Genomic DNA, 17,032 nt, shown 5'->3' with positions numbered 1-17,032 from the left:
ATAGTTTTGGTGAATGAGTTGCATTTGGGTTCCTAGGGCTAACTGGTGCTGCTTAAATTTCAAGTTGAAGTTGGGAGTTGCTGAATTAGCCTGGTGTGTTTTATGCCTTTTATTGTCTACATAGTACTATGACAGCCCTCTTTCACTTCCAATCTTCTATTGTTTTTCTAGTATGTAGTTTAATTTTGGGTACCCAAAACACAACAGAAAACTATTAAGTTGCAGTAGGGATAAGGCTGCAAGTACTCAAAAGGAGCTATGCCACCAGAGTTCTGGCTTGATTTAAGATGCAAACAGTTTAGGCATTGAGGCTCCTTTGGATGTGGGGGAACAAAACAAAATAGTGCTTTACTTTTCAGCTCGGTGCACCCCTGCACCAAGCACAGCACATGCCCAAAGGAGGCATCCTATTAGTTTGACCTGGCTTGGCCACCATCTCTATAGATCAGGTGCTTCAGCAAGCTTTTTGGCACTTTTATCTAATAGCTGATTGAGTCAGATTGCACCAAAAAGCCCCACTGTAACACCCAATCTATACAGATGCCGGAGCTGAGATGAGCAAACACACTTCCTCTTCCAGTAAAGCACCAGTGGTTTGTCCTTTTTTGGTGGGGTGGGGAAAGGTTGTAGGGTTTTTGTGTTTTTTCCAAGTCTGTCAGTGACCAGTACATGCAAAATGAAGTGTAGTGGTTGGAGTTATTTCATTATTTTAGAGAAAGCTATGAGCAATTGCATGTGATTATAAAATCATGTAGTTACATTATTGGTAAAATCCACATGTTGGATTACAATTCTGCCAATTTTAAATGGAATATAGAATATATGATGACACACAAACATGCTATATAAGGGGGGGGGGGGGAACAACCAAGCCCTAAAAATGGAATTCCATTTATATGTATCTTTTTTTAACTCCTTATGAAGAATAAGGACAACACACATGCAACCTGTCCTTTATATCCTAGGTGTGAGTTGTTAGAGAGAAGCCAGGTAGTGGGGTTTCTTCCTTCAATAGCTCAGTATTTAACTTTTTTTTTTTTTTTCTACTAATGGAGAAATCCTTTTTATGCTACTTAAGAAAATCACTACTGGTGATCCTGTTCATTCTTTGAATAAAATCATCTATCTCATTCCTGTAAGAACATGTATCCTGTCTCTCTAATGGGGTCTGATACCACCTGGCCATGATGACTGCATAGCTCATTAGAGTGAATTACAGTCTTGTAATGGCTTCTTGTCATCTTTGGCACTATAAAAATGTGTGATGTCTCTTATTCCCCTTGGTCCTAAATGTAGGCTTTTGGTTTGGTAGCCTTAATACAAACAGCAATCTTACAGTTAGCTTTTATGTTCCTAAACAAACCTTACTTTTGATTTTTAGGACTACAGGTTGAAAAGCACTAGTTCACGCAAAATAAACTAAACTTGATAAGACTAAAGCTGAGTTAAGAAGCTGCCTTCCCATACTAGAAATGCCTTTGAGTCTGGCTTGGTTAAATACTTACTTCTGTGGAGTGGATCACTTCCAGCTACCTCTACAATAGAGTACTCAGTAGTAGGGTTTGTGCCTGAGATGTGGTAGACTGTCAGGTCCTGCCTCTGAATTGGGTAGAGCAGGGACTTGACCTATGGTGTCTTAGACTATTGGCAATCCTACATTGAATGATGGCCTCTATCTTTGACAAGAGGTTCTGTCTTCTCAAAACTGAGAAATTGATTTGTTGAAACCAGGGTTGGTGTGTGGTGTTTTTCTGTTTCCTCCTAGCAAATTTACTTCTCTAGAAAAAATCTTATCTCTGCTATTAACTTTCTCTGTTTTAAACCAGAAATGGCCACCCTGCCATTCAGGGTCTACTTTGGCTACTGTTAAGCTCAGATTTCAGATGCTAAGGGAAGAAGGGGCAATTCAGATTTGGGGAAATGTTAAAGGAAAAAATGAGTAGTAAAACCTGGTGGGGATTATCTGGTGCTTCTCTGCATTTCTTCCTTCATTTGTTGGTTTGTTTCTTTGTGTCTTAAGCAATTCCTTTCCCTTCTGTACAAGATACTTGGCCTTCAGGGACACTGGATGAGAGTAGGAGTGCTTGAATAAACAACCTACTAGCTAATTATCCACTTACAGTAGTTCTGGTCTGATGAAAAATTGCTGTTGGTATAGACAGGGCTCTTAAGCTCACCTCCAGTGACATGGGAGAGATGAAGGCACAGTGTAGTTAAACTTCCTATTCAGGATTGAGGTGCCACTCTCTACTGTGGCTCCTTACAGATGTTTATTTTTTACTGGAAGACATTTCTGGTAGAAAAATAGCTCAGGGGCTAGACTGTAAACTCTTCAGCCAGCTGACACTTAAAGGGCTACTCTCTGAGCCAGCCCTGCCCTTGGGGGAGCCCATTAATTGACAGTCTACCCTCTTCCTTTTCTGAGAACAGTGCAGGCTGGCAAGTGGCAGTTGGCAGCTGCCACACATTGCAGGGGATGATTCCTGCCTGGGGAGAGTGTTCTCTTCTCTTCCCCCTCCCTCCCCCACCCCATTCCTGCCATTGAACTGGCTGCCAGGAGAGGGCATTCTCCTGTGGCAGAAAGCATCTGCTGTCTACTGCTGCAGAACAGCCCCTGCTCCTTACAATCTTCTAGGCTGGCCTGCAGGAATAGGAGGGGGGGAGCACTCAGGCACTGCAGCAAGGCTTTTGGCATGCTGTGGCAAGGGTGCAACAGCATGCCTTACCTTGTGCTGTTTTGCTGCAGGGGTGTTTTGCTGCAGTGGCAAGGTTCCCTAGGTTTGCAGCTGTGGCACAGCAGCCTGCAGTGCTCTGGGTCAGCTGGCTGGCAAGGGGGAGCCAGGTTGGGGGAAAAAAACTCTTCATGCCCAGCTCCCAGCTCATCTGGCTTCTTGCTTCCATGCCTCTCAGATGAGTAGTGAGGGTGGTGACTTGAAAGCCAGGAGGCTCTTCCTTGCTGTTCTGGCATCCAGTTCAGCATGGGGAGGCAATTTTAAAAGCTGAAAGCAGGGTGGTGGGTCTTTTCCCACTGGACTCTACATCCAGGCTGACATTAAGATTATCAAGTGGAGCTTTTCTCTGCCTCCTCTCGCTTGGAGGAGCACCAGGCCAAATGAGACATGTACAACTTGCTGGTGCTGAGTAGGCAAAACAAATGGCTTTAAATGGAGTTGGGTTCTGCAGAGAATGGAGCCATCAGTATTACAGTGACTTTACAGTTCAGTATGCTATATTTAATGGGCTGGCTTGTATTTAAACCATTCCAGTTTTCTCTCTCGCTCTTCACACTAAGCAGGAGGGGAGAGGCTCTTTCAAGAACTAGAAGACTCCTTACCAGAACTTCTAGGGTCTTTTGTTTTTGTGTGGTGTGTTTTAGGCCTCCCATTTGCCCTTCTGGCTCCAGTAGGCTCAGGCCCTGCTCCAACATGGAGCAGAGCATGTGTTATTTCTGAAGTACATTAGAGGCTTAAGATGTACCAGGGAGTCTGTTGGATGCGAAGAATGCATTGAGTTTCTCCACAATTGCCCTGTCATCTCTTAATGTTCTTCTTACACCTCAATCATCCAAAGGCCTGTCTTCAATGTTGAAGATATTAGGGATGTTCCCTCACCAGATGTACTCTCTAGGGACAAGTCTGTGGAGCTGACCCAAATAGAGGCTTCAGTAGATGAGGTTGTAGAGGAAACTGATAAACTAAATAGTAACAAATTACAAGGATCTGATGGTATTCACCCTATGGCCCTGAAGGATTTTAGATCTGAAACTGCTCAGCTCCTAACTATAGTATGCGATCTATCTCTAAAAACTGTCTCAGTCCCAGAGGACTAGATGGCTGCCAATAAGACCCCAATATTTAAAAGGGCTCTAGAGGGGACCCAGGGAACTATTGTTCCTGGTACAGGCAATAATAAAAGAATTGTCTAGCATATGGATTAACATTATTTGCTAAGGAAGTATTAATGTGACTCTTGTTGCAGGGATATCATACCTTGCCAACTTATTGACAATATCAAAGAATTCCAGTAAGCAGGTAGATCAGGGTGATCCAGTTTGCTTAGTAGATATGGACTTGCAAATAGCCTTTGGCAAGGTCCCCTATTGGAGGCTCTTAATAACATTAGGTAGCAATGGGATTACAGAGAAGGTCCACTCATGCATGGATTAGTAATTGGTTTAAGGATGGGAAAAAAGAGCAAGTACAAATGGTCAGTCTTGGGGATGGAAATAAGTAAACAGTGGGATGTGTTGGGACAGTTGCTGTCTTCCAGATCACTTACGTTTAAGGGGGTGAGTAATGAGATGACCAAACTTGTCGACAACACAGTTTATCCAAAGTAGACTAGAGAAGGATTCTGTGCTATTGAGCAAATAAGCAACTAAATAGCGGATGAAATTTAGTGTAGATGTGTAACATGATGCACCTGGGTATACCCCCCCTCCCCCCTCGAAACAGTAGCTATGTTATGATGAGCTCTAAGCTACCTGTTACCACACTAGAAAAAAATCCTCGGAGTCATTGTGGACAATTGGCTAAAAGCAGTGGCTGGGTGCTAAGCAGCTGTGTTTTTATATATTTAAAAAAAAAAAGGGGAATTAAGGAAATTGTAAACAACTGACAGTATTTTTATGCCCCTCTATAAATCCAAGGTGTATCCATACCTTGAATACTGTGCCCAGTTTTGGTCCCCACACCTCCAAAAAGGATATAGAAGAATTACAGATGGCACAGAGAAGGGCAACAAAGATGATTTAGTGGTATGAAGGAACTTCCATGTGAGGAGAGGCTAGGCCTAGTCAGTTTAGAAAAGAGACTCTCTTGAATGGGGACATAATGGCCTACAAAATGTTGAAGAGAAATTTTAAATGGGGATTGATTTATTTACTGTCTCTCAATACAAGAACTAGGGGTCACAAAATTAAACTAGTTTTAAACTTAATAACAAAAGGGAAGTTCTTCACACAACATGTAATTAAAGTGTGGAATTCATTAACTAAATTGGCAGCTTCTACACCTTGTAGCAGATTCAAAAAGGGATTGGACAGATTCTTGAAGGAAAAGCTTACCAGTAGCTTTGCACATGGGAGTTAAGGGTACAACCTTTGTATCAGAATTTCCTAGACCTTAAATGCTGGAGGCTGCAAGTGGGAAAAGAATTTGTAAGGTGGGGAGGGGGGACACTAGTCACATCTTGTTCATTATCCCCTTCAGTATTTACTTTCTGCCACTATGAGACAGGATACTGGGCAAGGTAGTAGACCTGTGGTCTCATACAGTAAATGGCAGTTGTTTAACAAAAGTTTTTGCTTGGAGAAAACTTGCTACTGGGCCTGATCTAGCTCTTGTATGCAAATCAAAGAGCAGTGGATTATTGGTGAAGGTTTAGTATCCTTCCTACTGCAACTATATTTTTATCCAAGCATGTAGAAGCATGCTTCCAAACAAGCTGACTTATCTGTAACTTAGTTTGATAGGGCTAAAAAGAATGCATTTATTTTTATTAAAAGTAATTTTTAACTTGTTTTCTATACTTTGATATTACAAGATTCGCTCTTTTTTTTTTTTTTTTAATGGGCCAAAGCATGCAAAAGATTTCTATGCAACAATCTATTAAAATATTAGAACAGGCTTCTTTTTTCAAGTCTTAATTATAGGCAGTAAGGCAAAACTATTGTTTATAAGGTGGGAATTGTGAACAACTACTACTCTTGACTCTAAGGAAGTAATTCCCCTCTATCCCTAGACTAATAAATGTTCTGTTCTGAAAACATCTCTCTTGTGTAAAGGCTAAAAGTAGGAAAAGAGGATCATATATATAATTTTTTAATCACTTTTTTCATGCCTGCTTTCACATGTTCCAGTATATAAAGTTTAAGATTTCTAAAAGGGTAGTAGTAACCTATTTACTTAAATGACAGGAAGCAAATGGCTTCTTGCTCTGTGTTAGTATGGATTTTTTTTTTTTTTGGTTGGTACAATGAAACTTTAAGCACCAGTTAGGAAGCTAATGTAGCCTCTGCAAGTGAACTTGCATCCTGTTTATAATAGGCTGTACATCTAAACATGGGTAACAAACATCTACCACATGTTCCTAGAAGCGGTTTGTTACAGATGTTTCTTGTGTACTTGAACTTTGGCTATTCTGTATTATATTTTTTTTTTTTTTTTTTTTTTTATGATAAAGCCTGAAACCTTTTAAAGGCTAGTAAGTGTTTTTTGTGTTTTTAATAATGGCTCTACAGAACTTGTATTGGACTTAAAATAAGATGGTTCTTTTGGAGAACTGAGATTTGTACTCCACATTGGAAAGGGTATGAGGGAAACCAGGAATGGATGAGCTCTGGTGTTACGTGTTCAATTGGTATGAGAATGCCCTTTATCATTCCTGCACTCATCCCAATTTCAATAGTGTACCTTTTAAAAGAAGAAAGGGCTCGTTAAACAATAGTGCTTAGTGGACCAGTGGTAGTAAGAGAATGCATCACAAAATGAATAGGTGATACTCTCCTGGTTCACCTCCCTTGCCCTGAGCAAACTCTCTTAATCTAATCCAATGATGCTTAAACTCTTGCCCCCCTGGAGTCAGATAAGTGGATGAGGCTGGACCCTGAACCAGGATTAGGCCCTGTGGACCAGCACTACCCTTTCCTGCTCCAGTACATTAGGGCTGGTCCTGGGGGCCTGGCCCCACCCTCTCCTACTACGATTGGGTCCCAGGGGCCTGGCACCATCCCTGCTATGCTCCTTGCACTGGGATTGGGTCCTGAGGCCTGGCACCACCTCTACCCAGCCTATGACCAGGATCCATTGCCTTATTATAACACATGAGGCTCTGGACAGCCTATGGGTCTGAAAACTTGGTGGTAGGGAAGTGGTATTACTGCTTTCTCACTGCCAAATTTCCAGGCCTGTAGGGAGCCCCTCCAGGCTGGATGATACCAGGTTGTGAACTAGATCTGGCTTGTGGGCTGGGGGTTGAAAACACCAGGTTTAACCCAGCAAAACTGCAGCCCCCCTAGGGGCAGGTTATTGGAACCCCCCAGGTGGGGGGGGACTCCAGTTCATCCCCCCCACTACCACCCTTCAGCACCAGCAGAGAGTCCCAAGAACAAGCTCCCTCTGCTGCCGTTTTCCCTCCCTCCCCTTCCTGAAAACAGTGGGCACTAGCAGAGAGCTGTGGCCATTGGTATGGGAACCTGGCTGTGGCTCCCAGCCCCAGGTAGATTCCCCTCTGCCCTGGAACCAGCAGTGAACTTCTGTTTAGTCTGGGCTAATGCTGTAACTTGAAATGCTTTGTAAAAATTGTTCTGAGTTACAGCTGGGAGCTGTACTTCTTTCTGCACCTTTGGAGTTTTTAGGCCTTAAATTGGGAGAACACAATAGCCACATAGTCTAAAAGAGAACTGATTTTAAGGTCTTGCCTGTAGATTTGCTTTGTACCCTTGTGATTTGGGAAGCAGTACACCTTGGATCATATTTTTGTCTAATGATAATAAAAGATTTGGCAGATGACCCAAAGAGTTAATTGCCAGCTTAAAAGGTTGACTTTATCCTAAATTATTTGCTAGTCACTTACTGCACTGGGAAAATGAGCTTTAATTGGCAATTAAAGTAGCAGTGCTGCTACTTTCTTTCTTGTTTCCTCAAAACCATAATTCCGTAACTCCTGTAGGTAAATGGGTGATGCTGGATCTTGCAGCTGACTAGTAGCCACAGTTAATAGCTTCTACAGGAGCTATACTATTTAAGGTAGTTCTAAGTATCTCCCAATTGAATTTCTTTATTCTTCAGTAATTCTGGCAGTTAAAGAACATGTTGCCCTGTTTCCTCTTTCTTCAACTTGCTCTGCTTAGGGGTGTGGTGATAAGATTGTACTGTTGGCAGGGTCTCTTCTCAATACAAATCTGCCAGGACAGTGCTGGAGTGAGTAACACTGGTAATGTGTCCCTCCCCAAGTCCTCCCTTGGAGCAGTGTTTTTTGTTTTGGGTTTTTTGGGTGTTTTTGCAGTATAGATGGACAGTGTTTAGAAAGTGGGGGATGGGTAAAACTGAAGGATGCTGCACTGCTATGGGAGACGCACTTCAGGACTGAAGAACTTTTGAGGGAACTTCTGGGTATAGAAATATACTGGCTGATATGGGAAACAAATGACCTGCAAAGTAAGGAAGTAAACAGAAATTTTCAAAGTGGGGAAATAGTGACAATTACAAGGAATTGAGCCACATGTGGAGGGGATCCTTGTGCATACATATGCTCCCCCTTGCCCCTTTCTCATGATTTTTAAGTGGGATTTTAGGTCCCTTGCAGCAGTTTCACTCTAGATTGGGTAGGTGCTGATTAGTGATGCCTGATGCATGTAGGCTGTGTATGCCCCTGCCTGTGACTGGAGCACAGGAAGGAAAAAAAAAAAATACTACAAACTGAGTCTTCCTTGTCTCTTCTTGCATGAAAATCCTGAGATAGAGGAGTCTTGTGTGTGGCTTTAATAGAAAGATTAGTACTAAGCTGGCGAAGAGCTGAGCCAGGGTCACAGCAAGTTTTCTGTGACTGGGTTGTGTTGGTTTCCTGCTCATCTCTTGTGAGCTATTGAGTTGGAATGTCTTACAGCCTGTTCTGTGGTACAGCCTGTTCTGTGGAAAGGGCTGCAAAACTCCCCTCCTCTTCTGCTCTCATGGAAAGAGATAACTATTTTGGTTCTACCTTGCTGTGAATTTTGTCTTCATTCTGAGGCTGGCACAGTTGGATATCCTGATATCATGGACCTTTGGGTTTCTAAATAGAGCTACTGGTCAGTTCTTCTAAATGGCAAACTAGCACTTTTTTTAACTACCCTTGCTAGAACTTCAAAGGTATTGATAATGCCTAGAAGCTAAGCTTTGCAATTTCTGCCACCCAGCAGATGGTGCCTTAGGAATTCCAGCACTCCCAGAGTTCCTGTTGAGTGTGATAAGTCTGCCCTGTTGTGATCCATAAACTCAAGTGACAACTTGGTTATCTTTGCTGATGCCACCTACCTGGTTACAGGTAAGCATGGCTGGAAAAGGATGTACATTGTAAGAGATGAGTATCCATGATTTCCTAGTAGTGTGCATCATCTGTTTAGGACTCAGGGTTGCAGCAACTGACCATATGTCTGCCCAATTTTTTTTTTTTTAGTAGAAGAGATAACATTTTGGTTTAACTTTTTTTTTTTATTATTATTTCCCCCCACCCCCAAGTCCATTGGTAAAAATTCAAGGTATTAAAATAATTTTAAAATGTGTTTCAGTGAAATGTTTCTTTCCTCCTAAAATATGCTAGGCCTCTTTCCCTTTGCCCTTGTCTCTTTCATTTTCCCCAGTGTTAAATGAAACTACTGGTATAAGTGGATTTATGCTGCTCTGAGACGGGTATGTGAGAAGTGGGCTTCCTAGTCACAAGCTGGACCGAGTCCCTGATCCTGAAGCATGCAACATCTTTTTAAAACAGCCTGAAAAAGTAATTGCTATGAACAAAAACTTCTGTACATCTTTTCCCTCCTGCCTTGCCTGACCATCAACACTCAGGTGTTGGCTAGTTTCAGTTATGAAGACTGCTATTGGCCCAGCCTTATGTTCTACTTATGTAAGAGAGACCTTTTGTTTTTCAAGACAAGCCTTTTGTGATGAATTTCCTTCACTTCTAATTCTTGCTGTTGCGATGTACACAATGAAAAATACAGAACCACCTTTACAAAGCACTTATTACATCATCTTTTCTTAGAAAGTATTGGTGTGTAAAACTTCGCTGTATCAGGAAAAACAGCTCAGAAGAGTAGCTTATACTTTTTTATAAAAGAGCATTGTAAACATGTTCCTCACTTCAATTTTATATTGCCTCATCCTAGTGTTCTGGTGTGTGTGGTTTTTGGTGCCTCTTGTAACCCCAACACAACACGCTTCCATAATAGCTGAGTGTCTGGTTTTCCCCCTTTCTGCCCCCCTTTTGGTTGCTGTTAAATGACTGATTTGACAGATTAGTTCCTGCCTTGGAGAGTGGTGGTGTATGAGGCTGATGTCTGGAAGAGTAAGGGGCCAAATGCATCACAGCACTCTCAAAATTCTTAATCTTGCTTTCAGACAACACACACAGCCTAAGAACATAGCTGTTTGCTAAATGTAAAGACCCTCTTAATTCTGACTTCAGTCACTGACCAGCAGCAGTCTTCAAAAGATACCCATTGAAGGTGACAGTCTGTCAGCAGCTTCCTTCTTTCTCCCCCCCCTCCCCCCCCCCCCCCCCCACACACACACACACACACACACTTATTCTTCATAGCTGACAGGTTCTAGCAGTTGGAGAAATGCAGCATTAGATTTCTGCTGCTATTCATAGCTGTAACTAGTGCAAGAAGTCTCAGTGAAATGGAATACTCCAGTTCCGCCTGAACATAATGTTTATAATGACTGTACGCAATACCCATTGCCATCTGAAAGTCAGCTGCTGCTTTTACTGACAGTATTTGCACAATTCTCCCACTTGCTGACTTATTGTGCACATCCATTTTACAAAGCAGGAGTAGCATGTTCCCAAGAACTTCCTAGAACAGCAACAATTAATTTAGCATGAATATTGATCAGAACACGGTTTAATGTGGTTTTTCCATTAGAAATTACAAGTAGTAATTTTGGTTTGATCTATGGAGCAAAAGGAATCTGTAAGACTGTTTCCTGAAGGAATAACAGGAGACACCCATATCTCATGTTATTTCTCTTGCAAAAATGTGGTTAAGACTTATTCAACGTCATTGTATTGTATCCTAAGGCCAGTGGGGGGGGGGGGGGGAAACGTCTAAAAAGAAGCTATTATGTAGGGCTTTATCATTCACCCTCCACTTAGGTACTACTGGAGTCCATAACCTCTTGTATTGATTTACCAATCTTTGTGACAGCCTGTTTCAAATTACCAGGTATGTGTGGGGGAGGCCTTGGCATGGATAGGTATGTACACAACAAGCCTTGGACTTGTTCCAGCTACAGGCAGACATACTTGCTTCAGCGTGCAAGTGGCCCCAAGTGTAGAGCGAAGGTGCCAGACAGCAGTCTTGTCCTAACCTGTTCCTTACAGCAACTACACACAAATGTCAGGAATGCTCTTATGACTCGGGGCTTATTTATCATGTGTCCCTTATGTGATCCACACACACACATTAGGTCTAATATAGCTCCTTCTACATTGTATCTGAAGGCACTGTGTACACTTACTCTTACAAAATAGGCTGCTTTATTTATTTTTTAGTTAAATGCCCCAAACATATTCTGACACCTAAATAAATCCCTTTTTTTGGTTTGGTTTCCCTCCCCAGTTCTCACTGGAACCTGTACATCTTACTGGATGCTCAGAATTTTTGAAAATCTATTAGTACCCTGTTTTTAATGTTGTAATGACTTGATTTGAAGTATACCTCTTAGAAAAAAGCTAGAGTAACTACTTTTAATATTGCTAATATACTTAGACAAAAGTGCAGCTCTATTTTGCTGGTTTCTTATGTATGTTTGTATATAGGCTCTGAAATTTTACTAATCAACTGCTTGAGCTATGCTAGTATGTATTGTTTCATCTCTCAACTAATGATGTTTGGGTTTGTTTGCTTTGGGTTTTTTTGTTTTTGTTTTTTTTTTTTTTTCATAGCAAAATTCATGCTGCTGTACTACAGGACAGCTGTACCTCCCAGCCCACAAGCCAAGTGCAGCCTGTGGGACTAGCCACAAATTGGGAAATTTTGGCATTGTGGGGACAGTAGTGCCACCCCCCCCCCCCTTCCATTGGGACTGGGCTGTCCCTCTGCCCTCTACATGGCTGGATGGGATCTGGCATGCCAGCCGAAAGCGTTGAGCACCACTGCTGTACTGCATTTTTAAGTGCCGTCACAAGAAGAAAAGCATTTAAGAAAAATATCTTCGTGCTGCTTTTAAAGACCTGTGAATGGCAGTTAGACTTCACTTTTGTTTCTATTCAAAACCAATTGTGGAATTGTCATATTAAGGAAGAAACGTTGGACAAACTGGCAAGAAAATACCTAGAAAGCACTGCTGCTCTAATCCTAATGGCTCTTCAAGGGACAAAACTCCATAAATTCAATTTCTATCAATTGACTGTTTGCACTATATTAGCCATAGCAATGATATATTTGAGGTGGGGGAGAATATTCAGACTGTACTTAACAATATTGTGATCAAGATTGGGGTATTTAGGCACTGGGAGTTTGGCATATCAAATATCTCATCTGAGCTTAGATATAAGGTAAACTTAATTGTTACATAATTGGCCAGTCCATTTCTTCTGTTTTGCATGGGCCTCTTGCAGAGCAACTGAGGGAAAAAACAAAAATTATGAAAACCAACACTTGCTAGTAAGGTGGCAGTGAGATGATGTACATCATTTGCTTTTTAAATCTCTCAAATTGACTAATCTGTCCTGAATTACAGCACACATTTTATATACTAGTATGCATTATACAAGTTAATTCTCTTTAATACAAGGAGTTTCTTGCACATATCTAGCAAATGTTATGTCCTTTGAGTTTTATTCTTGGAAAAAAAATGAATACCTTTTTAGTTTTGTAAGCACTTCTGGGGGGGGGGGGGGGAGGTGTTTAAGCATTAGGTACACAATCAGTATAATCTTAAGTATGTCCACAGTTGATAGTTAAGATGGGGTTCCCAGGTGAGAGAGAAGGGCACTGTCCACTTCTTGTGTTTTGAGTATGTAAAACTGGCAAAGCCAGAAGACTTAAAAAATTGCTAGGAAATGTTTGGAGTGCTGTGGCTTAATTTCCCCCCACATTTAGGTGCATGTAGGGGTGTTAAATCATTTAAAATGCTGTTGTCATGGGGGGGAGGGGAGTATAATATAAAATTAGTACCAGATTTGCTTAAAATCGGATTGCTATTTTGTTGAGCTAGAAAATAAAAGGACTTGTGCACTTGCAGATTTTGATTCTTGTAAGATGCTGATCTTTCAGTTTTCTTCTGGATTGGAGCTGGCTTGCTCATCACCCTGGACGATCAATTACATACTCCATAGAATATATTTGGATCTTTCATAAATTCAATATTTTTCCTAGTTAGACCTGTCTAGATGTCTTACAACACAAAAAGGGCTAGATAGTGCCTGCCTTCAAAACTGGAAGTAATGTTTAAAGACAAAATGCCCCATGATGATTTTGTACATTTTAAAGAGGAGAGGGAAGTCCGGTAAAAATGCAGGTGAACAAAGCATTAAGTAGTTAATCAAACAAGGTACTGCTTCAGAACATGTTTTTCTAAAATGTATGCACAGAATTTGAGGCAAGCAAGGAACCACTTTAATAGTTAGTGGAAGGTGAGTTTAATTTTACTTTTATTTGCAGAAAAGTTATTACTCTATTTGAATGCAAGCTGTGTGCAAGTAATTGAGAGTGTATCTCTGCCATGGTTGCCTCTGAGCTAGCTTGGATACTAGCTAACATTAGGGCAGCGGGCAGCATAGAGCACCCAGCTTCTTGGGTGAACTTTGCCTGTAGTCCTATAGCTACTCTGCTAACTGTACCCAAAACTTGCTAGTTTTAAAGGTAGTTCGTGTCCACTTATGAGCTGCAATTTTGCATTTTGTAGACATAACTTCTCTCAGTATATCTTGCATACTCAGGATCAGATTGACTTTCCTGTAATGGCTGGTTTCATTGCTTCTAGGCCAGAAAACAGAAACAGGTAGCCTGGAATATCTGTTTAATGTTATCACTGCCCTATTTTATGCTATTCCGAACTCCCTAAAGTAGGGTTTTAGGCAGGATTTGGGATTTAATTGCAAAATGTTTTAAAATACTGGTTTGGTTTATTTGGGGGGAAGAACTATGAAACGACCACAAAATTTTACATTATCTTATACAGTTAATGCCTCTAAGGCCTAATCCAAAATCCTTCGCTATTAATGGAAAGATTTCCACAGGTTTCAAATGGCTTTGGATCAGGCTCATAAGACCATACACTCCTGTGAGCAGAAACATAGGAGTTGGAGGGGTCATTTTGCTGCATTCCTGCCAAATGTGTGTAGGGTAGAGTGAGTCTAAGTGACCATGTATAATCAGACAAGTGTCACTTAAATGTTCCTCCTTCCAAATATATAGCATATTGGTAGGATTATTTGCATGAAAACTTGACCTTGTTTAAAAATTCTCCTGCTAATCCTTTCTGTTGAAGTCTTAATTCCCTGCTTGTATCATTACAATGAGCTGCTGCAGAGATGTTTTGTTCAAATGATCCTCTTTTACAGTCTCCCTATCTGTTTGTGACAGTCAAATACAGAACCAATGCAGTTTTATTTGGAAGTATGTTACTACAGATATAGTGTGAAAGATGTGGCATTTTTAAAATTTTAGAATAAATTATAACTACAAAATGTATTAAAATATGCTCTTTATTTTAGAAATAATAATTTATCACTATTTTTTTTTTTTTAAATAATGGTAAGGATTGGTAGTGCCCTACTTCTATTATGGTTTAATTAGCAGGTAAGCTTAATGTTGGAGGGTGGTGGTATCTTCAGTTGTCTACATACATTTCTGAACAACTCTGTGGCACTGGGACTGTTCTGCATGCTAAAGTCACTTTTTTTGAGATTTGATGGACATTTCTTATGACTTAATTATGGGTAGCTTAAATACTGTACTGAAAAAATACCTATGGTAAGATTATAGGTATTAAGTCATTAGTAAGACAACTATCTCTCAATTTTACTTATTCAGAAAGAAGTAGAGACCATATGATTAGCAAACTCTACTCCACTATCCAAGTTATGGATTAAAGTGTACACATCCAACAGTATTAGATATGAGACAGACCCCTACTGTATTCTACTCAATGCTGCCTCACAGTTTGACAGTTAGAAAGTATTACATTATAGTACTAATAACTGGTTTGCTTTGTTGAATCCTTCACTTTAGATAAGATCTTGTCAGAAAGCAAATACTAAGAAGAGAATTATCCTAGGAGCCCTTGGATGGGAGAGCTGGAAGAAAAATCCAAAGACTGAAGGAAGGTGACCTTTGTAACAATATGTTACATCTTTCTTCCTGAGGTAGAAATGAACAAATATGTGCAGAATATTAACTGCATAGTACACTGTCTTTCAGATAAGATATAAAATCTGAGGTCCACAGTAAAAGCCTTGTGGACTGTTTTGGAATACAGTGGTTGATTCTATTATGCAAGTTGGAGGTTGACCAGCATTATGTTTACTTAAATTCTCCCTGTAGCTTCATTTGGTTATGGATCTCTCTTAATTTCTGTTCCTAAACTGTCATGATATCTGCTGTTCAACAGCTAGAATACTTCACTCTGGAAGCAGCTGCATTGCAGTGACTGATAGAATAGTTCCTCTATTGCTTTGAGTCAGTGATCCTCTGGTTTAAAAGGTCTGTTATCAATGCAACCTCTATTCACTGTAAGAACAAGTAAAACCATAAATGTTGCAATTTAAAATGGGATACTTAGTGCTTTAAGAGGATTGACACAACACTTCCATCAATATTAAGCAGAAAGGCTTTATTAAATAATGAGCTTGATAAGAAAATGACAGGCTATTGCAATAAACAAATCAAGTTATAATCAAATCCAGTGTAGCTCTAGCGGTAAGTGTTTTCTCAGCAATTGTGGGCAAGGAAGTGGTTCTGATGGTTGCAGTTCTCACAGGGTGTGGATCTGTTGCTGAGGTGGTCAGCTGTGTGCAGGTTACAGGGTTCTCCCCTGGGGTGAGCAGGCTGTGCTGGCAGCTGAACTCTTTTATGCTCATTCTTCAAAGCATATTTTCTTGATGGACTGATTACAGACAGGACACAGCCAATAGGGTGGAGGTCATTCTTTGATTGCATTGTACATGTTAACCTTTCCAATCCATCCCTTGTGGTTGTTGGTAAAATGGACATGCACAAAATCCTTGACCGCCCTGGAGGTTTTAGTTGATCATAACAGGGCTTGATTACTTGAGTTTAACACCTTAAATTGGAGGCTTATCTAGTTAACAGCAATGGGACTTGATAAATCAAGCACCTCAGACCATGAGTTGGACACTATAACATAATTGATCTTGAGTTGTTAGATGTGGGGTATATTCAATACTAGAAGCCAGAGATGAGATTTACTATGTTGTACTTCAGGTGGTTGCAATCACGAGTTTGCATTTCTGTGCAAAAGGCACTTTTATTATGAGAGATCATTTACAAGTTGCACATGGGTTGGGATAAGCTCTGTGTCTAGCAGTAAACACTAAAGCAGAGTCCTCAGTATGTAGGTTAGTACAGCCAGGGTTTATGGGAGTTGCCCTGACACACAGAAAAGAGTGTACATAATAATGACTGGTTTGCATCTTGCTCCAGCCTAACTCCAAGAAGAACAAGGAGAAACAGAACTTTGTTGACATCATAAACCACAAACAGAATTAATTCCATGAAGCTCCCTGCAGCTCACTTCTGCTTTTGATTTGTCTGAATACAGACCTTAGGACTCTTCTAAAACTTCAAAATGTTGTAGTTGTAAACAGTAATCCCACTGTCAGCATAGCTAGTAGCTCGAGAAGTACTGGAATTATGGTAAAAAGTTAGTTATGAAAGCTTCCTCCATCAATAAACATTGTTTTATCCATTAAATGAGAATACTCTGAGACATGTCTTATTGTATTTCATCTTATAAAAAGCAAGATTACTGAGTCAAACATTATATCTCTGTACTATACACAGACTAGGTAAAAAAAAAAAAAAACGCAACAAACCCACCTATTTGATAATCAAAGTCAAGCATGCAGAAGTTGGGAAATGCCACAATCAAGGTTTCCTGTACAATTCAGTCCCCAACTGTGCATGTATCTTAACTCTTTAATGACATGATCACTTCCTGTTGCTCTGATGCACACCCTGCTCTGTTGTCTGTAGGATCCCTGCCACAGTTTCCTTGCGCTATATGTAGTACATAAGGTAGGGGATTGCAGAAAGAGAAAGGAGAGGTTTAGGGTTAAGGCAGGTAAATATTACTCTGGTTAA

This window comes from Alligator mississippiensis, chromosome 4, assembly GCF_030867095.1.
Source record: "Alligator mississippiensis isolate rAllMis1 chromosome 4, rAllMis1, whole genome shotgun sequence".
NCBI lineage: Eukaryota > Metazoa > Chordata > Crocodylia > Alligatoridae > Alligator > Alligator mississippiensis.
This window is presented reverse-complemented; position numbering follows the sequence as displayed.